General features: G+C 46.1%; 1 protein-coding gene across 2 annotated transcripts in view; it reads left to right on the top strand.

The window, feature by feature from the left end:
• ST3GAL1 (ST3 beta-galactoside alpha-2,3-sialyltransferase 1) overlaps positions 1–26,664 on the top strand; it is a 138,949-nt gene that overhangs the window by 43,428 nt on the left and 68,857 nt on the right. For both annotated transcript variants that reach the window (XM_054984474.1, XM_054984475.1), the window contains one exon: positions 10,895–10,979. The gene's annotated coding sequence lies outside the window, so the exon portion shown is untranslated. The remainder of the gene's footprint in view (positions 1–10,894; positions 10,980–26,664) is intronic.

Genomic DNA, 26,664 nt, shown 5'->3' with positions numbered 1-26,664 from the left:
TAGGTAAAAGTAAAGGTAGTCCCCTGTGCAAGCAAGGAGTCATTACTGACCCATGGGGGGACATCGCACCACGTTTTCTTGGCAGACTTTTTACGGGGTGGTTTGCCATTGCCTTCCCCAGTCAACTACACTTTACCCCCAAGAAACTGGGTGCTCATTTTACCGACCTCAGAAGGATGGAAGGCTGAGTCAACCTTGAGTCGGGTATTTGAACCCGGCTTCCACCAGGATCAAACTCAGGTCGTGAGCAGAGCTTGGACTGCAGTACTGCCACTTACCACTCTGCGCCACAGGGCTCAATAGGGTACTGAACAACAAAAAAACTGAAAAAAGTAGAAATCTGATACAGAGCTAAACCAGTGCTGAAACCAAGCATAAGCAATTAAACATGACATGTTAAATGATGGAGAAATTGCCCGGTACAAGCATACTTACGGCAACAGACAGTACGCAGCAGTATAATCTTCAGTCCCCATCTCTTTTCCAAAGCATCTCTGAGCCATTTTGTTACTTTCAATGTGCTTTAGTCTTTGTTTGCAACTGGATTTTCCTGTATAACAATAACAACATTTGATTTATATACTGCCCTTCAGGACAACTTAACACCCACAGTTCTCTTTGTCAGATGCATCTGGCAGGGAGGACTGTGGTTATCGAAGGCTTGTGGTTCAGTGGAATTGGATAGTCTAGGTGCTGCTGCTGGACTCTTTTTGATTTTGCTACTACAGACTAACATGGCAAACTCCTTTGAACCTTTACAGAAGCAAACTGATCCCCACACCAAAAGGAGCTGTCTGCATCTCCATATCAAAGGAGTTGTTTACATCCCCCCTCTCCTCCTCCCCCTCCCCCCTCCTCCTCTATATTTGGCCAGTTTCCTTCTGCCCTCCATGCATCTGACGAAGAGAACTGTGATTCTCGAAAGCTTATGCTACAATAAAATTGGTTAGTCTTAAAGGTGCTACTGGACTCTTGTTGATTTTGCTACTACAGGCTAACACGGCTACCTCCTCTGGATCAGAGCAGTTTACAAAGTATGTTATTATCCTCACAACAATCACCCTGTGAAGTGGGTGGAGCTGAGAGAGCTCTGAGAGAGCTGTGACTGACCCAAGATCACCCAGCTGGCTTCAAGTGGAAGAGGGGGAAATCGAACCCAGTTCTCCAGATTAGAGTCCTGCCGCTCTTAACCACTGCACCAAACTGGCTCTTGAAAGTGCATTATGCAAAGTGTGATAAAGCAGCCCTGCAGAAGTTCTCCCTAGGGGAACACTCTCAATCACTCTACTTTCGAGGGGACTTGCACTCTCAAAATATTTTTCTTCATTCTTAGATTTTTTCTGAAACTATTCTCTTTACTCTGCAACATCAGTTTTTTTTTCCTTTTTTTTACACAGCTCCATTTCTACTCAGACTGTATGCCGTTTCACACATCCATTTGCTCAGACTGTAGGATGGTTCACACTTTCAATTTCTCAGCTCTTGTGTTGGCACACAACTTACTGCCGCTTGCAGGGTGGGGTGCACACCTGTGGTTTTATATCTGTGGTGGATCATTCTTACACACATACTGTAGTGGGTAAAGTGATGAACATTTGGGTGTGCTTTCTGATTTCTTTCACATTTCCACGAAACATGCTATTCAACAATTGCCGTTGTCCCCAGAAATTATTGCATCAGATCCTTTTCTTTATTTTAAAGCGTTATGTACTGCTTTCCCAGGGTTGACAGCGTTTACCTTATTATCAAAATACATAAAACATTAGTGAATAGGCACCTTTGTCTAATTACCTTTGTGCCTCTCCTTTTGAAGTAGAGAAGGTGGTTACTTCTGGTGTCCAGTTTCACAAAAGAGGAACGGAGGAGAAGGGAGCTTCTTTGATTCCCCCCCAACTCTCCTAGGAACCGTATCTTTCAGCGGGGGGCCTGGCACCTCCCTGCTCAAACTAATTTCCTCCCTGAATAACTGAACAGCTCATTTGAATTCACAGCAAGAGCCTGCTTGACTTTGAAGTTATCTCGGACTTCACAGGTGTAAAAAGTGTGTGTTCTCCCATCAATTGGCTGTGTGTCATTCCCTATAGCTTGAATGAAGAACTCTGCAGGGGCCTCCAAAAAGAAAATGGACCCCCTTGACAGATATCACAAGATTGAGGTCTATAATTTAAGACAGCTGGCAGGCTCCCCTGACAAGAGTCAGTAGGAGGAATTAATTATCATATTCTTGGAGAGTTGAGAGTCCACTGACAGGAGCCGAAATAGCTCTTGAGCAGGAAGCTGAAATACTTGAGGTTTTTATAAGCCTTGTCCCCTGGATATCGAGTATCAAATTAGGATGCTTTGGTAACACCCCATTGCTAGCTAAAGGGGTCCCCACCTGTGTCTCGTTGTGCCCCATTGAACACTGTGGATGGTTCCTGTATTAAGCCATGACTCCGCATTCCTTTCTTCTGTCCTCCGTTGGCTTTTAAAATGTAAAGTGTTTTTAATCAGCTCACCGCAACAGTTCACTTTAAAACATGCTGCGCTTAAAAAAAAAAGATTCACACAATGGATATGGTTGTACTTGGTGAAGAATAACTGCCTGCCAAGCAATGTTTATTCTCTGGGTGGGTGGTTATAGGGGAATTGAGAGGAGGAGATGCACGCGCCTTTTTTTAAAAGCATCTAGGTACATGCCTTTCCATGCGTGCGCATGAGGGAGAAAATGCATCTGCTGTCCGCTTGAAGACTTTAGCTTGGGTTGGGGAATAGCTTTTAGGCCACTGGAAGTGGTTTCTGAGACCCATTACTTCTGGTAATGTTTCTTACATCTAAATGTACACTAAGCAAAATAATAATAACAATGACTGTGCTTATATACCACTCTTCTAAGATTAGTGCCTCACCCAGAGCAGTGAACAAGTTAGTGTTGTTATTATCCCCACAACACAGCTGGGGCTGTGAGAAGCGGCTTTCCCAAGGCCACTCCTGAGCTCATGGTAGTAGCGGGATTCAAACCAGTAGAGTGCTGATTCGCAGCCAAACCACTTAACCATGTAAAACTTGGTGTAGTGGTTAAGAGCAGCAGGACTGTAATCTAGAGAACTGGATTTGAACTCCTCTGCTTGAAGCCAGCTGGGTGACCTTGGGTTAGTCACAGCTTCATGGAGCTCTCTCAGCCTCACCTACCTCACAGGGTGATTGTCATGAGGATAATAATAACATACTTTGTAAACCGCTGTAAGTGGGAGTTACGTTGTCCTGAAGGGCGGTATATAAATCGAATGTGGCTTTCTTACATTACCTACTTCATTTTGAAATCCAATTTGAAATTTCATACAAACTTATCACCGTAGTCTTTTTGAATGCATTTAATAAACACATTTAATAAACCGTGTCTTTTCCGTCTTCCAACTTACTCCATAAGCTTATCCAGATAATAAATATTGGTGATTGAGCTTGTCGGACAGACTGCATGGTGTAAAGTTAATATGTCAGGCTTGTACTGTGGAGACCTGGGTTTAAAGGTTGTAAAACTTATTGAGTGACCTTGGGCCAGGCTGTTGGGTGAGGGGGCTGGCCGGCCACTTCCTCAGCACCCTGGAGGCCATGAGGGCAAATAGTGCATGGTTGTGTGGTATTTCAACTCTCTTTCCCCCCCGGACAGTCTAACAAAAAACTGGTTGTCCGGGGAAAACTGAACATCTGATAACCCTAGTATGAGGTGGACGTCTTTCATATCACTTACTGTTTGATCTTTTAAATGAGGGAATGAACCTGGTCCTTCTCCATGCTAAACAGATGTTCCACGATTACTCTACGCACTGTCCATCACCTCTCATCTGATCTCCTTAGAGCAAGATTGGAATAAAAAATACGCTAAATAAATATTCCAAAATAATAACAGTCATTGAAGGACCAGTATGTTATAGTGGTTAGAGTGTTGGATATGGAAGATGATTTGGAATCCCCGGTCTGTCACGGAAGCACACTGGACCAGTCACACACACTCAGCCTAACCTACCTTACAGGGTTATTGTGAGGATAAATGGGTGAGGACAGGGCCAGATCTAGGGTTGCCAGCGCCCAGGGCAACCCAAGTCCGGCTCCTCGTGCATGCACTGTGCACGTGCATGCTCCCGGCACCGTGTGATGATGTCACTTCCATGACGACATCACGCAGGAAGGAGCGTGCTGCTCGGGCGGCTTGCCGGCTGCCCTGGCATACCACGGAGTTGGCGGAGGCAGCACAGGGGGCTGGGAAGCTGCCCACTCCATTCACCTGCCCCACAGTACAGGGGGTGGCTGGCCACCCCCTGTCCTGCAGGGCAGGCAAATGTTGCGGGCGGCCTCCCAGCCCCCTGCGCTGCCATTCACCTGCCTGCAGGATGGGGCAGGCAGCAAGCCGGCTGTCCCCTGTCCTGCGGGGCAGGCAAATGGTGTGGGCAACCTCCCAGCCCCTCGCACTGCCTTTCACCTGCCCCGCAGGACAGGGTGCATGCGGCAAGCCAGCCACCCCCTGTCCTGTGGTGTAAGCAAATGTCGCGGGCGGCCTCCCAGCCCCCTGCGCTGCCCTCCGTGCACTCCCAGCAGCTGGCAGCTGTGCCCGGCACCCCCTTTTTAGTAGCACTGGGGACAGACTACCCCCCTGCCCCCCCATCGATCTGGCCCTGGGTGAGGAGGAGAACAATGTAAGCCACAGTGTGTCTTCTTTAGGAAGAAAGGACATAAAGTAAATAATATAAATAAAGTAAATAATATAAATATAAATAATATAAATGACATAAGTAAATAAAAATTCTGAGATTAAGCATTACATTTTCATGAAGTAAATGCTTTTGGTTCATTTCCCAGTCCACCCTGCTTCTGATGCCCCTGCGAGATATTCTACTGCTATATGCCCTAAACAGAAGATCCCTTTCCTAGTGCTGCGGTTGAGTCGGTGGCCAGGGGGAGGGGACTCAGGTGGTGATGTGAGAATTGGGGCTGCCAAGAGTTCAATCTGTGAAATGTTAGGTTTCCAGTGGACAGAACGGTGGCCGACGCTAAACACAGGTAGAGCAATTGGCCACGCTTTGAACTTGCTCCGAGTGGCGTGCCGAATCGCCCTGCAAATCCGTGTCGGATTATTCGGACAGCTGCTTCACCGCACTCGGAACCGAACCCAGCTGGCAAACAGTTTCAGCTGAGATAGATTGCAGAGTGCTGGCCCGTGCAAACCTCTGGGGATCGCTGTGCCCGCCTGCACCGGTACTGGTTAATCTGAATACCTCACAGGTGCCTCTCTTGGTTAGAACAAAACTTTTAAACCAGTCGTGGGCAGCCAGGTGTCCTAAGCAGGCGTGAAAGTGATGCTTGGCCACCGCTCTTTCTCCCCAGCAGTTGGTATTCAATTGGTATATGTTGCACCTGCACAGGAGTGTTCTGTTTAGTACCCATTGATTTTGATAGCATCTATCAATGATTTTGTCAACTCTCGTTGAAAATCCATCTGAGACTCTAAGGGCTTTTTCTCACAGTCGACGTGTTTCTTACTGAGGCCTCACTAAGAGTCTCTCTACACAAGACGCCTTGGCATGTGTCGTCAAGTGTAGGGAGATCCAATGTTAGCCGGGAAGCGTAGTTTTAAAAGACAGAGCCGGCAGAGATTGCTCCTCGGAGGGTTTGTTAATTTCATCATTGCCTCCCATAAGGCTCTGTCAATTTCACCTTTCCAGTCTAAAACTGTGTGGGATCGCAACTAGAGGGCAGTGAGGAATGGAAATGGGCTGGAGCTGCTTTCCAGAGCTGGGCTTGGACCTGGAGAGGTTCTAATGGGCTGAAGTTTCCCTTCTGGCATTTCACAGCCCCTTCACACAGCTCCACCATATAGCAAAGCTTGCTGCCAGCTCTGTCTTTTAAAACTACTCTTCCTGGGTAACACTGCATCTCCCAACACGTGTTCTTCATGTGTTAGATGTCTTGTGTAGAGAGACTCTAAGACCTAAGGAGGAATACCCAGCGAAAGTGAATACAATATAATCAACGGCTACTGTGATTCTCGAAAGCTTATGCTACAGTAAAGTTGGTTAGTCTTAAAGGTGCTACTGGACTCTTTTCTATTTTGCTACTACAGACTAACATGGCTAACTCCTCTGGATCTATGTTTTTGAAAGGTTTCTGTTGAACTACAGTGACCTTTAAGTCCTTGATGGAATGTCCTGATAGATTGTTCTCCCAGTGGTTTCTGGATGTTGCCATTTTTAATGTCAGATTTGTGTCCATTTATTCCTTTGCGCAGAAGTTGGCTCGTTTGTCCAATGTACAGAGCAGATGGACATTGTTGGCACATGAGGGCATATATCACATTGGAGGATGAGCAGCTGTAAGAGCCAGAGATAGTGTAGTTGATGCCATTGGGTCCTGTAATTGTATTTCCTGGGTAGATATGAGGGCAGAGCGGGCATCTGGGTCTGGTACCTGTGTTGGTGACTCTGCTAGCCGATTCATGGTTGTAGGTGAGAAGTTGTTTAAGGTTGGGGGGCTGTCTGTAGGCAAGGAGAGGTCTTCCACCCAGGGCTTGTGAGAGTGAAGTTGCTGCCATGTATGTGTAACCCATGCACCTGATGAAGTGAGCTCTGATTTACGAAAGTGCATTTTGTTAGGCTTTAAGGTGCCACTGGACTTCTGTTTAACCGAAGGAGGTAATAAGCAGGCAGGCAGTTGGAATCAGATATCTGGCCGAGGGACGGTTAAGATGATCTTGACATGCTCCCTTCCAGCTGTTCTGATCCTCAAATTCGCATTTTGACTTTTTCTATTGTATGCATTAAACTTCTGGTTTTTCAATTTCCCCATCATTTTATTTCCATTTGCTTAATTTCCCGCCTGTAAAATATAGTCATTTTTTTAAAAAAATTATTTGTGCATCTAACCCATCTGCTTTACGTGTATAAATGATATTCATTGTATGTATAAATACTGTATGAATGGTAAATGAAAAATTCACAAGATGCTGCCACAATATAGACGCATAAAACCAACATTAAACAGTGGAGAACTGAAACTGCTAGCAAAAATATAAATGAATATAAAAAGAAACAGAAAGGGAACATTTGCTTGTCCCTAGGGAATGGTAGCTGGTAGACCCCAGAGGGAAAGACCTTGTAGCCACCCTCAGAAACAATTTACCCAAGGTGAGAAAAAAACAAGTAGAGTTAAGAGAACATGCAGATGCCCATATGATAAAACTGAAAGCGTTGAACGTATGATTATAGAGTGTCCCGTATTTAATGAGTTGAGGGCTAGCTTAATCATCCTTCTACTTAAAAATATGGAACTACCTAATATGAGAGCGCAGGTGACGTGGTTATTATTGGACACAAATGATTCCTTTACCCTTTCTGTGGCAAAATATATAGGGGCAGTAATTAAACACCAGAGAAATGACATTAAGTAAGGTCCTTCCCATTTTAATTTCTGCTTAAGGCAATAGCTATATGAGCAGTACTGGATGGATGGATGGATGGATGGATGGATGGATGGATGGATGGATGGATGGATGGAGAGATTTGTAGCAGCCTGTTTCAAAAGACAGCCCATGTCAATATGTTGGGAATTAAACTAAGGTTGTCAACCTCCAGGTGGGGGCTGGAGACCTCAGAATTAGAACTGATCTCCAGGTGACAGAGATCCGCTCCTCTGGAGGAAATAGCTGCTTCAGAGGGTAGATTCTATGGCATTATAACCCTGCTGAGGTCCTTTCCCTTCCCAAACCCTGCCCTCCCCAGGCTCCAACCCCAAATCTCCAGGAATATCCCAACCCAGTGTTAGCAACCCTAGGCTAAATGAATACAACGTTTAGCAGGCAAAATGTGTCAGTGTGGTGGAACAGTTATACTACTCTACTCTATCTGCTCACATCTACCCTATCTACTCACATCTACTCTATACTGTGAAGCTTGCTGAGTGATTATGGGCAAGTCACAAGCGCTCTTTCAGCTGAACCTACCTTGCAGGATTGTTGAGAGGAGACCTGAGGAAGGGGGAACTTTGTCCACTGCCTTTAACTCCTTGAATGGAGTGTAAATGTGCTGGACAGGGTAGTCAGAGAAGGTCCTTCAGCCGCCAGTAATGTATGGTGAATGATTCTGGTTGGCAGAATAGAGATGTGGCAGGTACCTAAGAGAGTACCAATTTTTGTCTGAGGAACAGTCCATAGGACAAATCATATCTTCTTCTGGGAGTTCTGTGAACGAGTTTCAAAGCATTTCCCTAGCAGCATGCAAGGCCCCCGTTCAGCAGGACGGGAAAAGGAAGTTGCACTTTCTCCCCATGCTATTTTCCCATCCCGAAATGGCTTCCACAGAACTGCTATTTGATCTGTTGAGGTAAGAATGTAAAAGATGCCCCAGTCCAATCAATAGGTTTGCCAACTCTGGTTTGGGAAGTTCCTAGAGATTTGGGGGTGGAGCCTGGAAAGGGAGGAGGAGTTTGGGGGTGGAGCCTGGGGAGGGCAGGCTCTCAGGAGGGTATAGTGCCATAGAGTTCACCCTCCAAGACACCATTTTCTTCAGATGAACTGATCTCTGTAGACTGGAGATAATTTGTGATTCCAGATCTTCAGCTACCCATCTGGAGAGTGGCAAACCCATCAATCACACCATGACAACAAACAGGGTGGAGAGGCCAAGGGCCACCGTGATGTTTTCTCCTAGAATCGGCATTCAGAGGTTTTCCTGTGAGGCTGACCACGTCTGCCCTTTTTATTCAGTGGGGTGATCCTCTGAGTTGGAACAATATTGACAAATCCCCAAATAGCTTTTGTAAATTCGCCTATCTAAATCATCTCTCCGTCTCTGTCTGTCTCTCAGATGCTCCTTTGGAAAAAAGCAGATGAGTATCCATGTTATTCTGTTATAACAAAATAAAGCAAAAGTCTAGCAGGACCTTAAAGATTAACATATTTAGTTCAATATGAGTCACAGCTCACCCACTCAGACCGTTCCTTCTATGGCCATTATTCTTCTAGAACTAAAACCTCCTAGAATTAAAATTAAGTTTGGTCCTACCTGAATTTTCGTCTTAGGAAGAGAAATCAACTTTGAATTCTAAGCAGATCAAATGTTATTTATTTATTTTATTGGATTTCTATTCTGCCCTCCCCACAAGTGGGCTCAGGGTGGATGACATCATTTAAAACACAACCAACAACAATAAATATACAAATAATCCATAAAAATTGATAAAAAATTCATAAAAACATTATAAAAGTCTTGGTCCATTATAATAATAGTAATGAATAAATACCAAGATGGCAGCAACCACTCTATAACTATTTGTTTAGCTTCACTTCGATAAAAGCCATAGGCAATAACTGATATAGTTTCCAGGTGCAATTAAACTATAAAAACAGGGTGGTGGTTGTGGTGGTAGTAGTAGTTGTAGTTGTAGTAGCAGTAACAGTAGCAGCAGTAACGATAACAACAGTGCACTTATATATTGCTCATCTAGAAAGATTAGTGCCCCGCTCTAAGTGTTGTTATCATCCCCACAATACGGCTGGGAGCTGTGGCTGAGGGCCAAGCTACACATGACAAATGACACTTGAACGGCAAGTGGATTGAGTGGAGGGCAAGTGAACAGGGAGAAATACACTTGCTGTTCAAGTGTCATTCGTCATGTGTAGCTTGGCCCTGAGAGGAGTGGCTGACCCAAAGCCACTTGCTGAGCTCAAGAGTGAGATTTGAACCACAGAGAGATCATTTGCAGCCCCCAAACCACTATGCTACAGTGTTTTATCAATTTTTAAAAACCCTGCCCTTATTTCAAGAAACTCAAGAGGGTGTTCTTGTGTTCTCCCCGCCTCTGTTATACCTGCTTGGGTGGACAAGCTCCTGCCCTCTGCCTTGGTTCTCAACTGTTGCTTGATAGGGTGGCATGGGGAAAATGGGGGCCTGAAGCCTCATCCCACAGTGCTGCAATTTCACTTCTTGCTGTACAATTGGAAGTGTCATTACCGCAGCACAGGATGCACTAGGATTCCCTTGAAACTCTAGTTTTTAACCATAGAGTTTTAGGGAAATCCTAGAATGCCCCATAATATGGTGACATCACTTCCAGTTACACAAACAAAAGTGATGTTGCAGCATTGTGGGGCACTGCTTGGTAAGTTTCTGCCCTCCCAGTCTCCTGGGGGTTGTAAGCAATAGGTTGTATTTTGAATGGAACTTCATGGAGAACTAGATTGTCGATCTAATCTAGCGTGGCTACACTAACGTCTGCATGATTTCATGTCCTGGTTTTGCATCTAGCCGTGTCCCTGGGTGCAAGCTCAGTTTACTTGATCTATTTGTTCTGAGTCACATTGCTGCCAAGTATACTTTGTTGGAGTAATGGAAAGAGGTGATGGTAGAATGCTCAGTCTACTAGCTAGTTTATTTCCTTACGACTTTTAGGTTCTGAAATGGCCATTTCTTGAAAGACGCCTGAATGTTGCCATCAGCATAAACCCAGCCCCCCACTTCAAAAATGCTAAATGAGGGCAGAGTGCTCATGAATGAGTCTCAGATTGCTGGTTCAGAACTGATTTTAGTAGGATCTTTCTTTTAGCAAGCCACATTCTCTAGGCCTCAACACCCCCCCCCCCATTTAAGGATAATAAAACTGGTTTACCTTAAAGTGACATATGACTTCTGGAGATAAGGAATAATGGGACACCTTGAATGCTGTAAAGTCTAGTATACAAATGCAAAATATTACGGTCACAATGAAACAAAGAAGTTATTACTAGAAAGCATCTTAATCCTGATTTAATCTAATCCTCATCGGAAACATACTTTTAAATTTGTCAGCCAACCTTTTGTGATGTGAACCAACCTAAATAATGAAACGTCAGACCTAATGTTATTTGTGTTTTTTTTCTGTCTTTCAGAATAAGCCGCAATCTGGCAGAGATGTGTGAAGAAAGAGGGAAAGCCTGAATCTATATCTTTTGGACACCGCAATTTACATACCTGGTATGTGCCTGGAATGGAAGAAATGTGCTATAACTGCCATGTGCAAGTACATGCACAGGACGCTGTTACATGTATTTATTATAGCTTACTTGATTTCCTGACTTTTGGAGCAGTTTAATGTGTAGAAACGGGCAGTTGAAACGTATCATGGCATGGAGGTCAATAATATCCTTTTAAACTCCTTTAAAAACTACAGGACGTTTTTCCGGGCCTGTTGGCAACTATAACTGCATTTTTGAGATAGTTCACTCTGTTGGTTACAGGTAAAGCTTTGCTTCCTATTGTTTTGCCATTGAGGTGTCCTCGGGCACCACAATTGTGTGTTTTGCTTGGCCCAAGTCATCCCAGTCATTTGATTTACGACTGAGTTATTCTCACATCCTTTTCCTTGGAAAATGTGCTGTGCAGCCCTCCCCCATATAAAACGGCATTGTTCATTTATGGCTCATTTTTGTTATGCCAAAATGCTGCCGTAGCGTTCTAATTCTACCGTCTTGTGTGTTATATCGTCACTCTTGCCATTCTGGGGACTGGAATGGTGGTGATATGCAGCACGTCACACGCTGTGAAAGAAATCTGTCCACAGGCCTCCATCCGCCCTTTATGCAGCAACGACAGCTGAACAATAGTTTTGTACCTTCGTCTAGCGAGTTGGCCAAAGTCTGGCTTTGCAAAAGCCAGAGCACGAGAGAAGCCAAAACGTGGCTGTGCATTTCAGGTTTGCCTACAGTATGCTGGAAAGAACGTACTTTTAGATGCGATAGCTTAGATCCACTGAAGGTTTCCGCAGGCAGAAGGGATTTCTGCCCTTGGAACATAACTTCTGCCCCTCTCCTCTCCTACTGCTGTCCAAGATACCTTGCCCAAATGCTACTTCTGAAAGAGAAGTGACCTTCAGCTAATGGCATGGAGGGAGCTGGTGGTCTGCAGTGGGAGGGAGAATCAACACCACTCCACACTCCCTGCAGAAATGCTTTATGGGATCCAAGCCAATGTGTCCTTTGAAAATCAAAATTACTTTGAAAAACTGTTGGATATCATTCTCAAGAGCTTTGTTCCTCCTGGGTTTTTAAAGATGATATAGTAAGGATCTCATCTTAAGTGCATCAGGCCAACATTAGGTGTACAGATCCTTTTTAAAAGTTTCAAAATCCCATTTGCTTGTATTATTAGTTATTGCACATTTGGAATCGTTATGATGCCATCTTTGTTGTGTCTGCTTTTCTTCTGTTCTCAACGAGAATATGTGTATCCTTTCTTCTCTCCCTCTCCCATGCAAGTGAGGCTTGGAATAAACAGGCGGGCAGCTAGCTAGGTGGCAGGGGAGTACATAGGAATATACTCCTTCTCCCCTCTTCCAACCACATCACCTCCAAGGTCCTTGCTAATGCACCTGAAGTGCCCTGCTTCAGTATGCTCTGGGGAATGTATTCCCCAGAGTGATTGACATATGTCTGGCACCCTGAGGATTACATTTCCCAGGACTCATTGAGGTGCATTATCTGAGATGGGTAATGACTAGAGATAGGCACGAACAGCAATACAAACAAAAAAAAGCCACGAACACCCCAATCTGCTATTCGAGAACAAGCTGTTCATGAGGCCACATTCTAAACAAACAGGTGGTCATTGCAAGCTTGGTTCATTGCTGTTCATCAAGCCAGGCAGTCTAGCACCTGCAATCAATTCCCTTGGCAATGTAGGCAGGGATTGTCTGAACTCTGTCTGAACTCCTGCTGTTGCCCTGGAAACCCTAATCTAAGCCCAATTTTGCTTGATAGGCAGGTCTTCCTTCCAAGTGCGGAGCTCCAAATTTGTTACAAGAGAGCAAAGACCATGAGGGAGGGGGGCTTCAAGCTCTGGCTAGTCTTTGCAGACAGTGGAGAGGGAGAAACAGTTACTGTTGGCATTTTGATAGAGAGACAGGGAGAGTGCATTGGAGCTTGAATTTTCTTTGTGTGTGGTGGGATAGGGATCCACCCCTTCAAGTTCCACGGCTGCTGCCAGGCTCTGGGCCAAGCTATTATTTACTCTTGGTACCTTTCCTGCTGCCTGCTCAGGTAGGGTTTCTGGGAGTGGTGTGGTAGGGACCTACCCACCCTCAAGTTCCACGGCTGCTGCCAGGCTCTGGGCCAAGCTATTATTTACTATTGGTACCTTTCCTGCTGCCTGCTCAGTTAGGGTTTCTGGGAGTGGTGTGGTAGGGACCTACCCATCCTCAGGTTCCAGGGCTGCTGCCAGGCTCTGAGGCCAAGCTATTATTTATTATTGGTACCTTTCCTGGTGCCTGCTCAGTTAGGGTTTCTGGGAGTGGTGCGGTAGGGACCTACCCATCCTCAGGTTCCAGGGCTGCTGCCAGGCTCTGAGGCCAAGCTATTATTTATTATTGGTACCTTTCCTGGTGCCTGCTCAGGTCAGGTTTCTGGGAGTAGTGCAGTAGGGATCTTGACCAAACTTGGATGATGGCTGGAGAAGAGCCTGCTGGCCCCTACGAACAGCCAACCACGAACATGTTCGTGAACAGGGCCATGTTCATGGTTGTTCGTGAATCCCTGTTCATGGATGGCAATGAACAACGAACATCATGTTCGTGGGGTTTTTCTGTTCGTGCCCATCTCTAGTAATGACTTTCAAAGGGCTGGAAAAGGCTTACTTTGTCAGCCAGACAAAGTAGGAGGAGAAGGGGCAGCTGATGAAAAGAATGCTGTTCTGTTCATTTGTTGGTTCATTCAATATTTTTCTCTTTGTGTGTGTATTTTTTTACCATAATGAATGAAATGGATGGGACTTTGGGGGCTCACTTTTCATTTAATGGGTATCCAATACACATCCCTCAAGCCTTTCTGGCCTCAATACTTTGTACTCTGAATTTCTGTAATGCAAAAGTCATACCTGTGGGTCATTGGCACTAATTGGGAAAGGAATATTGGGAGACTTTTCTGGCCAGAACAGAGATTCCACCTAATCCATATTCCTTAAGGTTAGCATCCAGTAGGAGATGGAAAGGCAGGGACTCAGGAAGCGCCATCAGTGATGTTGTGATGTCACTTCCAGGAAAATCCTCACTTGGAGTCAGTACTCTCTAGGAATTGCCAGAAACTCTATGGTTTTACTGATATTGTTTCCAGGCTTTCCCAAGAACTAACTTGGTTTGTTTCTAAGGTGAATTAAAACTTTTTTTTAAAAAAAAATTAACTTTGAGTAGGAAGTAGCATCTGGCCACACCTGATCCAAATCTTTCTCTGGGGACAGTAATATATAATATAATAAAGAGATGGAAATTTTGGCTGTCTGTGGGCTTTGCCTGCTTCTGGAAACCCAAGTAGGGCCCTGTTCTATTCTACTCCATCTCTTATTTGTTACTGATTTATTGGATGTCTTTGTTTTCTCTTGGGAATAGGGGAAGAGTCTAAAATTGCAGCTGCTGAAATTGTGCAATGGAAATATTGCATATTTCAAAATATCTGGCTGCGGTAGAGAGGTTGTGGCTTCTATCTTTCTAATGCCCAATTACAATTGTGTTCTGAAACTATGCTGTGTGTATGTGTGTGTTCATAGGTACTGATAGTGTCATCAGAGATTCTTCTTAAAATTACATTCATCCATAAAACTGAACAAGGTGGGAGATTTTAATGAAGGATTTTTTTCTGGCAAGCGTGGAGGAGGAGAGTTGTTAATGAGTCACTAGATGGATGGAAAGTCACCGAAAGCCCTGTAGTTCATGATTCATAAGTCAAAGTTTTGTTTGTTTGTTTGTTTTAAACCAAGTAGGTCTTGGGAGGCTCAATTTAGTGGAGTAGTAAACACTGGTCTTCGGAGACAAGCATAATGAAACTTAACAAGGTCTCTTGCAGACTCTGCGTGCTGTAATTCTATGTGAATGATTTAAAGAGATGTGTGTACCAGTGTTGGAATGAAGTTGCCAAAATATGAGCGTGAAGTTGTGATGTGCCTTTTACTGAGTCAGTTTATTGTTCCATCTAATTATGCACTCTCCAAATTTGTTGGGGGAATTAGCTGAAAAGAGGCAAGCGAGAGGGGGGTAACTGGGATTCTCCAGCTGTGTTTATGGGGATTACTCCCTTAAGAGACTTCCTAAAATGAACCAGGGAGATGTTCAACTGGAAAGGTTTTTTATTAAAAGAGAGAGAAAAAGGGCAGACATACAAATATCACACACAACACACATATGAGGCTAACTAAGAGGAAATCAGGGAGGAAAAGGGGAGAAATTAGTTTTGGGCAAGGCTATAGTTACCAGTCTCAAAGATAACTACTACTACTACTACTACTACTACTACTACTACTACTACTACTACTACTACTACTACTACTACTACTACTACTACATTTGATTTATATAACACCCTTCAGGACAACTTAACCCCCACTCAGAGTGGTTTACAAAATATGTTATTATTATCCTCATAACAATCATCCTATGATGTGGGTAGGGCTGAGGGAGCTCCAAGAAGCTGTAACTGACCCAAGGTCACCCAGCTGGCTTCTCCACTTGAAGAGGGGAATCAAACCTGGCTCTCCAGATTAGAGTCCTGCTGCTCTTAACTACTGCACCAAGCTGGCTCTCAAGTCTGCAGAGGCAGTAGCACTTCACGGAGTAGAAGAAGAAGCCCAAATGGATTTGGGAGTGTATGTATGTATCCAAATACACACACACACACTCAATGGTGGCTAGGGAGTCCAGATGTAGGGCAAAATGCTCCCTGGGGCAAGCTGCTGTTCTTACCCCCAAAACAATAAGTTGATGGGTTTTCCAGAGAAGGCTAATGAGTTTGGGAGAGGCGTAATGGGTTTTCCTGAGGTGGACTATAGCTATGAATGGTGCTTGAGGACCCTTTGTGTACTGGATGGGAAAAGCCGCCAGGTTTGCTGAATAGCATTGGGTGGTGCTTAAGTGAGTGAAAGGAAATGAGGTGGGGCGCAGATGACATTAGCCAGGAGCTTCCAGGGAGCCTCATTGTCCTAAGTTATGCATCTCTCTGGGTCAAGGAGGGGGTGTTTAGTCAGCCAGCTGCATTGACTCCCCTTCAAAAATACCCAGGCTTTTGCCCAGCTGGCATCCCTTTTGTTTTTATTTCAACCTAGGCAGTGCCTTGCACTTATGCTATATGAAGAAGGATGTTTACCCTACTATATAAAAGGCTAAGCATATTCAAGACAACTCACTTGCTACCCTGGTGCACCTCCAGAGGGCGCTGCTGTGGAGGGAAGCCCCGATGAGGTAGCCAGACCTCCAGAGAGAATGCCGTGGCAGGAAATCTATGAGTGTCTTAATGGGTCTGTGCCCTGGCGGACTGCCAGACCCAACCATCCTCTGCCTTTGGGTATCTCTGGTTCCTTCTTCCCTCTACTGCTAAAGGATTTATTTTATTTTATTTTACTTATGTCATTTATGGCCCTCCTTTCTCACTGAGGCTCAAGGCGGATTACACAGTGTGAGATGAGTACAGGCAATTTCAAGGGCATTTCCATAAACAATGCCATAGGGTGAATAAACACAATTTTTCAAAGTCTTTTTCAAAGACATAGCATTAGTAAGAATCCAATACAGAGTTGAAGAAATGCTGAAACAGAACATCCTACTATATAAAAGGCTAGGCGTGTTCAAGACAACTCACTTGCTACCCTGGTGCGCCTCCAGAGGGCGCTGCTGTGGAGGGGGATCCCCAGATGAGGCAGCCAGACCTCCAGCCATGGTGGGAAGCTCAGGTCAGGATCAGGCACGGAGCAGGCAGCAATGCCCACCTGCCTGCCCTCCCCTTTCTAAAGCCTGTTGTATTTTTTCCCAAAACGGGCTTTGTTGCTATTGATTTAATATCTATAAATTGCCCCTCAGTGGGAGGAGGGGTCTGACTGCTAACAACAACCCTTATAAACAAATACCCCAGACTAGCTCGATACAGTCTACTCTGACTGGTAGCTCCTCTTCAAGGCCTTAGGCGGACATTTTGCGGTGCGATTAAAACCACTAGAGAGCTTCATGGTAGTCTACTTTACGTTAGGTTTTTTTAGGTGTAATTATTGGGCAACTCTTGATGAAGTTCTAACGAAACAAGATATTAGCTGGCTCCTTGGAGTCGCGGGGTCCTTGTACCCTAATAACAGCACCTGTGAAAAGAAAAGAAAGTATAAAGAATATTGAAGATGTATTATCCTTATTCTTTGGATACCTACCTTGATTGCGGAAGCACCATGTTTTCTTCTTTTGCTTTTGACTTATACCAGCACCTGCAATGGAAATATAAAATAGATTATTGTTTATTCATAGGAAGGCCGTTGTTTGTAAAAATATTCTGTAAAACTGTTGTGTATTGGATTCTTTGGAAAATATATGAACAATTTTTGTATATTCTTTATTATAAATATATATGTAGCGCTTTACACTCTGTAACCTAATTGAAACACGCACATATATTTCAGTATTTTTTGTTAATTCTTTGCCTCTGCATTCTTGTTCTTGTGTTTAATCTGTATTGAGGGTTGCTCCTTTCTCCAGGTAGAGCCTCCAGGTAGTGGCTGGAAATCTCCCAGAATTACAACTGATCTCCAGGCAACTATGAGCAGAACCACAAGTGACAAAAGGCACAGATTGGACCCTTGTCAGCTTCCCTCAAGTTTTGGCGGGAAATGTAGGCAGCTTGGCGGAATGTTGGACAAGTGACAGTTGAAAAGTCCATTGGACAGCAGTCGGAGAGCGAAGCTGCGAGACCAGGAGGCCTACATTTCCCATCAAAACTTGAGGGAAGCAGACAAGTGTCCAATCTGTGCCTTTTGTCACGTGTGGTTCTGCTCAGAGACTAATTCCCTGGAGAAAATGGTTGCCTTGGAAGGTGGACTCTATGGCATTTTACCCTCCTGATGTCTCTGCCCTCCCCAAGCTTCAAGAATTTCCCACCCAAGAGCTTTCAACCCTACCCTCAATTCTCCCCTGCCCATGTGCTTTGAAGAACAGCTTAATGTCCATACATCAGAAGGCAAAGCTTATTGTCACAAGGAGATGCGTTATTGTCCTTTGTTCTCCTCTCCTCTGTTTGGTTCTCCAAACAAGCTTGTGAGGCAGGTTGCCATTAAGGGCACAAGGTCCAAAGCTGACAGAAAAGTTGGCCACCTCGGGAAAAACAATGCTTAGAAGAAACAAGACATCCTTGTATTGAGTTCTGAGAAAACCATGCCCTCACAAACTGCTTCCGTTGTTTTGCCATCTGTGTATCTTCTCTCAGATTAAAAATTCACTCCTCCCGCAGTGTAATAAGATTGTGCATCACACCGTAGTAAGGGTTGTGTTTTCAAAATGTTCCGTAGCTTGCCTCCCTCGTGCAAAGTGTGTTGTTTGACTCCACAGCACGGATGAATTTAGAACTGTATGAGAACCTGTTCCGTTTGCCTTTCGGTGACTGCTTGTTTTTTTCTTTGTAAGATCTGTTATTTTTTTCTTGGGCGTTAATTTGTACAGATGCAAATTCGTTGCAACGTTGGCAGCGTTTTAGAGGTGTTCATGCTAGGAAACATCTGGGTTTTGACAGTTGATTTGAGGATGTACTGAATGCTAGCTCTGCTCACTCCTGTGAAGCCATCTGTGGGGAGAAAGCTGACAGGGAGGATATTGTTGCACATGCCCAGTCCGCTCTGCATCAGGGGAAACAGATCTATCATTGCAAAGGTCTTTAGTTAGTTCGAACTTGGGACCTTCTGCATGCAACGTGTGTGCCGTCACTGAGCTATATGACTTTCCCTGCTGAGCCTCCTTCCACTCATATGTTCAAAAAAGCAGCTAATCTCTACATTTTTTAGCTGGGTAGCTGTGCAGATCTGCAGTGGGACAGCAAGATTTTATTCTAGTGGCATCTTTTTTTTGAATTTTATTGCAACAAACGACAAAAGTACACATAGAAAAACAAAAACATAGCAACAAAAAACAAACGAATACATGAAAACATAGAGGGAGACATACCATTTAGACATTTTACATAATTTCTTTAAGCTCGTTAATTAATCAATAACTCTTCCGTATTACCCATATCTTAACTAAACATATAACTTCAACTTTACTACAAAGATAACTGCATTTGTTGCCAACTTTATAACTCTTAATTTTCAAATTCACAGATCATTAGCTCTGACTTCCATGCAGAGCTGGATTGAGGGGGGGCAGGGGGTAGCCTGCCCCCAGCGCTACCAAAGAGGGGGTGCCGGGCGTGGCTGCCAGCTGCCAGGAGCGCACTGTGGCTTGCTGAGGGCAGGGTTGGGAGGCTCTTGCCTGCCCCGCTGATGGGGTGGCTGGCTTGCGGCATGTGCAGAACCTCCTAGCCCTGTGCTCAGCCACCCTCATGGAAAGCCAGCCACCCCAGCGCACGCACGCGCCACCGCCACTGGCTCCGCGGTGCACTGGGTGCTGGGGCGGCCGGCTTGCCGCGTGGGCAGCACAGGGCAGTGGGGCAGGTGAACCACGCAGAGGGCCTCCTAGCCCTGCACTCAGCTGCCCACGCGGAAGGACAGCTGCCCCAGAGCATACCCACACCACTGCTGCCAGCTCCTCAGTGCATCGTGCACTGGGGCGGCTGGCTTGCTGTGTGGATGGCACGCCTCCTGCCCCTGCATGATGACGTCATGGAAGTGACGTCATCACACGGCACCGGGAGCGTGCGCACACTGCGTGGATGCTCAGAGGACCAGACAAGGGTTGCACCAGGCGCTGGCAACCCTAGATCCAGCCCTGAGTCCATGAAAGGTTTCCAGATCTTCACAAAACTGGCTGTTGTTTTGTCCCTCAGCAATTCCATTAATTTTGCCATTTCCGCAATCTCCAACATCTTCACTAACCAATCATCTACTGTTGGAAGTTTATTCGATTTCCAATATTGTGCATAAATTATTTCTGCAGCCATTGTCATGTATCTATGACATCAGCACCAACAGTGCTGATGCCCAGTCCGCTCTGCATCAGGGGAAACAGATCTATCATTGCAAAGGTCTGTAGTTAGTTCAAACTTGGGGCCTTCTGCATGCAACGTGTGTGCCGTCACTGAGCTAAACCACTTCCCCTGCTGAGCCTCCCTCCCCTCATATGTTCAAAAAAGCGGCCAATCTCTCCATTTTTAGCTGGGTAGCTGTGTGGATCTGCAGTGGAACAGCAAGATTTGAGTCCAGTGGCATCTCAAAGACCCTGAAGCTCCGACTCTTGAAAGCTTACACCCCTGAAAATCTTGTTGGTCTTTAAGGTTGCAACTCCAACTAAAGAGGTAAAGTGGGGGAACACCACAACAGCAACAAAAGTTCCCCTCTGCACAGTACTCCAATAATAAAGATGTTCACCAAGTACAAAATGAACTATGAATCAATGAGTGTCAGCCGTTCCTTTCGCTTGTATCCAAACCGGGATGTCCGTAGTAGAATGAAGTCCAGTAATTCCCAGAGGCAGTTGGGGACAAATTCAGCTGACTTCATTCTACTATGGACATCCCGGTTTGGATACAAGCGAAAGGAAGGCCACTCTCGATGCCCCCGCTGCTGCCAGCATCGTCTGCTTACGCCACCACTGCTTGCTCTCACGGTGCGGGAGCTGCACCACTGACGAAAGCGGCTTGCAGTGGCGAGAGCAAGCAGCTGTGGTGGTGTTGGCGGCAGCAGCGGTGGCAGTGAGAGCAGCTCGCTATTGCCAGCACCAGCGCCTCCCGCTGCTGCTTGTTCTCGCCGCTGCAGGCCGCTTTCGCCATAGGACTGCTGCGGTAGGGTGGGTGCCAGGATCCCAGTCCCCCACCGGGGGACACGAGGCACCTGGCAACCCTAGTGGAAAGCCAGAGTACCTGGTGATATGTAGAATTGCCATTGCAAGTGCAAAGTGAGCATCAGTCACATTGGCCATAGGACTGCTGCAGAAAACCTCCCTCGTGCAGAATCATAGAATCATAGGGTTGGATGGTACCCATAAGGTCATCTAGTCCAACCCCCTGCACAATGCAGGAAATTCACAACTACCTCCCCTCACCACACCCCCAGTGATCCTTACTCCATGCCCAGAAGATGGCAAAACACAATCAGGATCCCTAGCCAAACTAGCCTGAGGAAAATTGCTACCTGACCCCAAGGTGGTGATCAGCCTTACTCTGAGCATGTAAGAAGGGGCCATGAGAACTAAGCTCTGATACAACCCTTCCTGCCTTCCCTCTCATGATCTGCCCTGAACTGCCAAGATCAGTCCCTCCATAGCCTTCTGTTCCCCTCAAGGCCAATTCACAAGTGGCAGTCCAGACCGGTTTTGCTTGCCACCCCCGTTCTGTATTTCAGACAGGACTTGCGTGTTCCTTTCAGTTCCCCCTACTCCAGTGTAACACGGGTGTCCTCAACAGGGCACATAGCACCTGCTGGGACTGTTTCAGATCACATGGTGCAAGGATTGTTTGAATCCACTTCTTCCCACCAGGCATGGTGGTAATTCGAATTGGGCATCACTCCCGTGAGATTTTAGGGGAAACCACAACTTTCATCTGACTCTCGTCAGACACAACCAGTTTTGACTGTCATGTGTGAATCAGCCCTCAAATGACTTGTGATGGCAGTCAAGATTTTACTCTTTGCAGCACCGTCTGCAAACTTCCTGAATACATTTTGCTCAAACAAAGCCCTCAGCACAGCCCAGCACAACCCATCTTTCACTCGGGCTCTGCCCTGCTGCCCAAGCTGCAGAACCGAACAATTTTGTCCCTTTTCTAATTCCGGCATCTCCGGTCAAGGAGAACTCTGCCTGGTGCTTGGCAGCTTTGCCACTTCTCCGAAAGCCGATTTCATTTCCATCTGAAACAACTCGAGTTATTTAACCAGGCTGACCCAGCTTAGTCCCGATCAATTTCTTTTTATGAGGTGCCTCCGAAATCCTCTGGGTGACTCTCTCAGCCATTACTCTTATTAAAAAGTTTATTTCGGGAATCTCTCCCTCTCTTTCTCCGTACTCAACAGAACCGGCGAGCGCCAGCTGGCTCTCTCCATGTCTGATCTCTCTTTCGCCTCTTTTTTTTTTTTTAAGTTGGCCAGGGAGGGGAATGAAAACTTGAGCCACTCAACCAGATGAGCTAATTTATTAAATTGCTCTACAAGACCTGGGGCCATAAGGTGCCTGGAACAGGTCCAGAAGTGAAGCTAGCCCCAGCGGTTGAGTCTGCAACAAAGGTGTCGTTCTGGAGAGGCTCTATCTTCATGCAGTTTGTGCTCTGCTGATGGGTAGGCTATTTGTCTGGGCCTGCTTGCTTTTTTCTCTCCCATCAATTGGTTGCATTGCAAAGGATTCTGGGAAGTGGTCCAGAATGCTCTCTCTGTGCATGCAAGACATCAAGTAGACCTTTTGGGCTCCGCTCTGTCTTCACGACTGAAAACACCGTCAATGTAAAAGCTGGCCAGGTATTCAGATCCCCTTCTCCCCTCTCTCTCCCCTCCCTGCTCTTCCCCCCCAACTTTCTATATCAAGCAGTGCCAAAAGATAAGCTTGAAGTGCTGGCTTTGTTCATTTAGCGTAGCTGGAAATAAAAGCCCACTTAAGGGAATGCTGCCTCAGAGTAAACATCTCCTGTTCTGAAAAGGAAACAGGTCTCGGTTTCTCTCACCATCACTTCAACTCGACCAGAAAAAGCAAATGACAGTCCCTTTCAATCCCCCCCCCCTTTTGCAGGATTTGTCCATACAATAATTGGAAAGCTGGCCTTCAAAACTCATAAGGACACACTTTAGACTTCACATTCTGGCCTGTATTCCACATACTTCCAAATGCCAAGGTGTTATCTTGAAGCTGTATTTTAGGGTTGCCAGGTCCCCCTCACAACCAGTGGGAGTCAGACTTACTGGGTTTTTTTTGGGGGGGGGGGGTGTCAGTGATGTCATTACCGGCCTCCTGCTACTGGGGGACGGGGGTTTACCACCACCCCTGTTTTGCTAACATCTAGCAGTTAGCCCCTCTGCCCCATGGTTTGTTGTTATTGTTGAGTCATGCAATAGGTATGCCGCTGCTGCTCTCTTTTAGAAATCGCTTCTTATTGACGTTTTTAATTGGTTTTAAACTAAATCGTTATGCTGTTTTATATTTGCTGTCTTCTGCTCTGAGCCCGCTTGTTTGTTGTATTCTGCTCTGGTTCCAGGCCCCAGGGAGGCTGGACTGGCCTTGACCGGAGCCAGGGCATTCTTGGTCCTGGCTCTGACCCGGTGGGATTCTCTATCGGTGGATACATGGGCCCGCTAGGATCATCTGTCGTTTCGGCAGTCCTGCAAGAGTGAGATGTTCCACCAGGCATATGGTTGAGGCCGGTCCAGTAGTCGGCCAGAGAGCCTCTCAGACAGCCTTTTGTTAGAGGGGGCCATTTGACCATCTGCCCCCCCCCCACCTATATGAGTTATAACTTAAACAGAATAGCCTGTTTCCCCGTCCTTCTCCCGACTCTCTGTGTATTACTGGCAGGGGTGGATTGTAAGGTCGCTGTCTGGGGGTGGTGTTTTATAGAAATTCTGTGGTTTGCAGTAAATTTTAAATTTAAATTATATGTTTTATTGCTGTAACCCGCCCTGAGCCCGCTTGCAGGGAGGGTGGGATAGAAGCCTAACAACAACAACAGCAGCAACAACAACAACACGTTGCCAGCAACATGCTGATGTCACTCCCAAGTGCCTATAAGTGATGCCAGCAGGAAGCCATAGAGTTTTGCCCAAATACCAGAGCGTCCTCCAGTGGCACACTGATGTAACTTCTGGGTGCATGAGGAATAATAACATTGTCAGCATGTTAACATTCCCTCCCCCCCACCCTGTTTCCTACAGTTTCTTCCTCTCCCACTGACCAACTGAGCCAGACGAGACCACATGTAAGAACATAAGAACATAAGAGAAGCCATGTTGGATCAGGCCAATGGCCCATCTAGTCCAACACTCTGTGTCACACAGTGGCCAAAAACCAGGTGTCCTCAGGAGGTCTGCCAGTAGGGAAGGGACACTAGAAGCCCTCCCACTGATTACCCCCCCCCCCCAAAAAAACACCAAGAATATAGAGCATCACTGCCCTAGACAGAGAGTTCCATCTATACCTTGTGGTTAATAGCCACTGATGGACCTCTGCTCCATATGTTTATCCAATCCCCTCTTGAAACTGTCTACGCTTGAAGCTGCCACCACCTCCTGAGGCAGTGAATTCCATGTGTTAATCACTCTTGGGTGAAGTACTTCTTTTATCCTTTTTGACCCGACTGCTCAACAATTTTACCATGTACCCTCAACCATGGGAATTAAGGAGAATCCACCATTCCTGACTGACTGACAGAGTGGCGGTATTCAGGCACAGCCTGCATAGACTGTATCATCTGAGCTGTCTTTGAAGGGATTGGGAGTGATGGTGTCAGTTCAGGCCACAATATAAATGTTATCCTTTATTATCCTTTTATTTGAACAGAGTTAGACCTGGGACATTCGTTCTGCTAAGCAGTTCATTTGCCAGTGAGCTGCAACTAGGGTTCCCAACTCCAGCTTGGGAAATACCTGGAGATTTGGAGTAGAGCCAAGGGATTATACACTTTGGGGAGAGAAGGGGGCTCAGTAGGATATGATGCCATAGTCCACCGCCTGAAGCTTCCAGGGGAGCTGATCTCTGCGGTCTGGAGATCAGCTGTAATTTTGAGAGAACTCCAGGCCGCACCTGAAGGTTGGCAACCTGCAGAGGTTGGGGGGACATGCAGGGGCTCACAGGCAACATCGTCACGTCGCCAGGGATGCCTTGACGTCACTCCTGTGTGCTCAGAAATGATGTCAGCACATTGCTAGGAATTCTCTGGTGTATTGTCGAAGGCTTTCACGGCCGGAGAACGATGGTTGTTGTGGGTTTTCCGGGCTGTATTGCCGTGGTCTTGGCATTGTAGTTCCTGACGTTTCGCCAGCAGCTGTGGCTGGCATCTTCAGAGGTGTAGCACCAAAAGACAGAGATCTCTCAGTGTCACAGTGTGGAAAAGATGTTGGCAGGTCATTTGTATCTACTCAGGAGGGGTGGGGTTGAGCTGAGTCACCCTGTAAGAGTTTCCCAGGGTGTGGAATGCTAATGGCGGGAGGCTTCACTGTATCCTGAGGAGGTTCTTTTGCATATGGATTGGTGCTTGATGTGCTAATCTTCTTTGCAGGGCTATTGTCGAGTATAGAGTGTTTTGTTAGCCTGGTGTTTTTCAGAACCAGAAACCATGCTCTGTTCATTCTTAAGGTTTCTTCTTTCCTGTTGAAGTTTTGCTTATGCTTGTGAATTTCAATGGCTTCCCTGTGCAGTCTGACAAAGTAGTTGGAAGTGTTGTCCAGTATTTTTGGTGTCCTGGAATAAGATACTGTGCCCTGTTTGAGTTAGGCTATGTTCAGCCACTGCTGATTTTTCAGGTTGTCCAAGTCTGCAGTGTCTTTCATGTTCTCCTGAGGATACAGTGAAGCCTCCCTCCATTAGCATTCCACACCCTGGGAAACTCTTACAGGATGACTCAGCTCAACCCCACCCCTCCTGAGTAGATACAAATGACCTGCCAACATCTTTTCCACACTGTGACACTGAGAGATCTCTGTCTTTTGGTGCTACACCTCTGAAGATGCCAGCCACAGCTGCTGGCGAAACGTCAGGAACTACAATGCCAAGACCACGGCAATACAGCCCGGAAAACCCACAACAATTCTCTGGTGCTTAGGCATTGCTGTATGGTTTAACCGTAGAGTTTTGCCCAAATGCCAGAACGACTTTTGTGTTCCCCGATGACCTGCAGATGTCACTTCTGGGTGAACAGGTAGTGACATCAGCATGGTGGGATGCTGCTGGTGTTTTCCCTTTCCTGCTGTTTTTTCTCTTGCTGGCCAGCTGAGTGGTGGTAGGACGTGCTTACTGATAGCGGGGGATCCCTGCCCCAACCGGGGGACACAGTAAACCTGCAACCCTAGTTACAGACCTTGCCGATTCAGCCTTCCTTCTCCTCTCATATATTCAGACCAGAGGGCAATCTCGATATTGAAACACACTGGGGGGGGGGGCGTATCCCTAAAGTGGTTTCAGATGAGCTAAAATCCAAATGTTTCCGTTCCACCCTTTAGCAAAATATCCACCTTCTCTACCAGAACCCAGTGACGGGAGGTTGGGAGACTGGCCTGATTCTACATATGTACCGAAGTCCCCAGCTGCTGTCCTTCCTTTTCCTTCCTTTCTCCAAATCCCAAAGAACTACCTTTTCCTGTCCTACAGACCCCTGCCTCCGTGCACACACAGGTTGAGAGAGCGTCTGGGATGTGATATATTTCTTCTGTCTGCTGCAACTGTGCCAGGGCCTTTATTCATAACAATGGCATTTCTCCTGCGCTTTGTGGTTTTCCAATAAGCTGCAAGGTATTCCAGCCAAATTGGCAAGAAGGAAATTCGAGTCCCTGAATCCCCATGAACAAAAAAAAAAAATGGAACTGGCAGCCAAACAAAAAGAATAAGCTACGTACACAAAGCGTCAGCAGGTGAATGCAAAGAGTCCAGAAATCTATTGTTTTCACGGGCTGGCATTTATCAATTCCTCTTTCAGAGAAGCGGGGTGTAAAGGTTTCTTAGGAAAATTTGGGGAGGGGGTGCACACTAACTTCCGGGAAAGAATGGTGTCAGGTGTCCCAACTTCTGGCACACAGTCGGCACACGGAG

The sequence above is a fragment of the Eublepharis macularius genome, chromosome 7 (genome assembly GCF_028583425.1).
Source record: "Eublepharis macularius isolate TG4126 chromosome 7, MPM_Emac_v1.0, whole genome shotgun sequence".
In the NCBI taxonomy this organism is placed as follows: domain Eukaryota; kingdom Metazoa; phylum Chordata; class Lepidosauria; order Squamata; family Eublepharidae; genus Eublepharis; species Eublepharis macularius.
The sequence above is the reverse complement of the archived record's forward strand: the minus strand, read 5'-3'. Positions and strand labels throughout refer to the sequence as shown.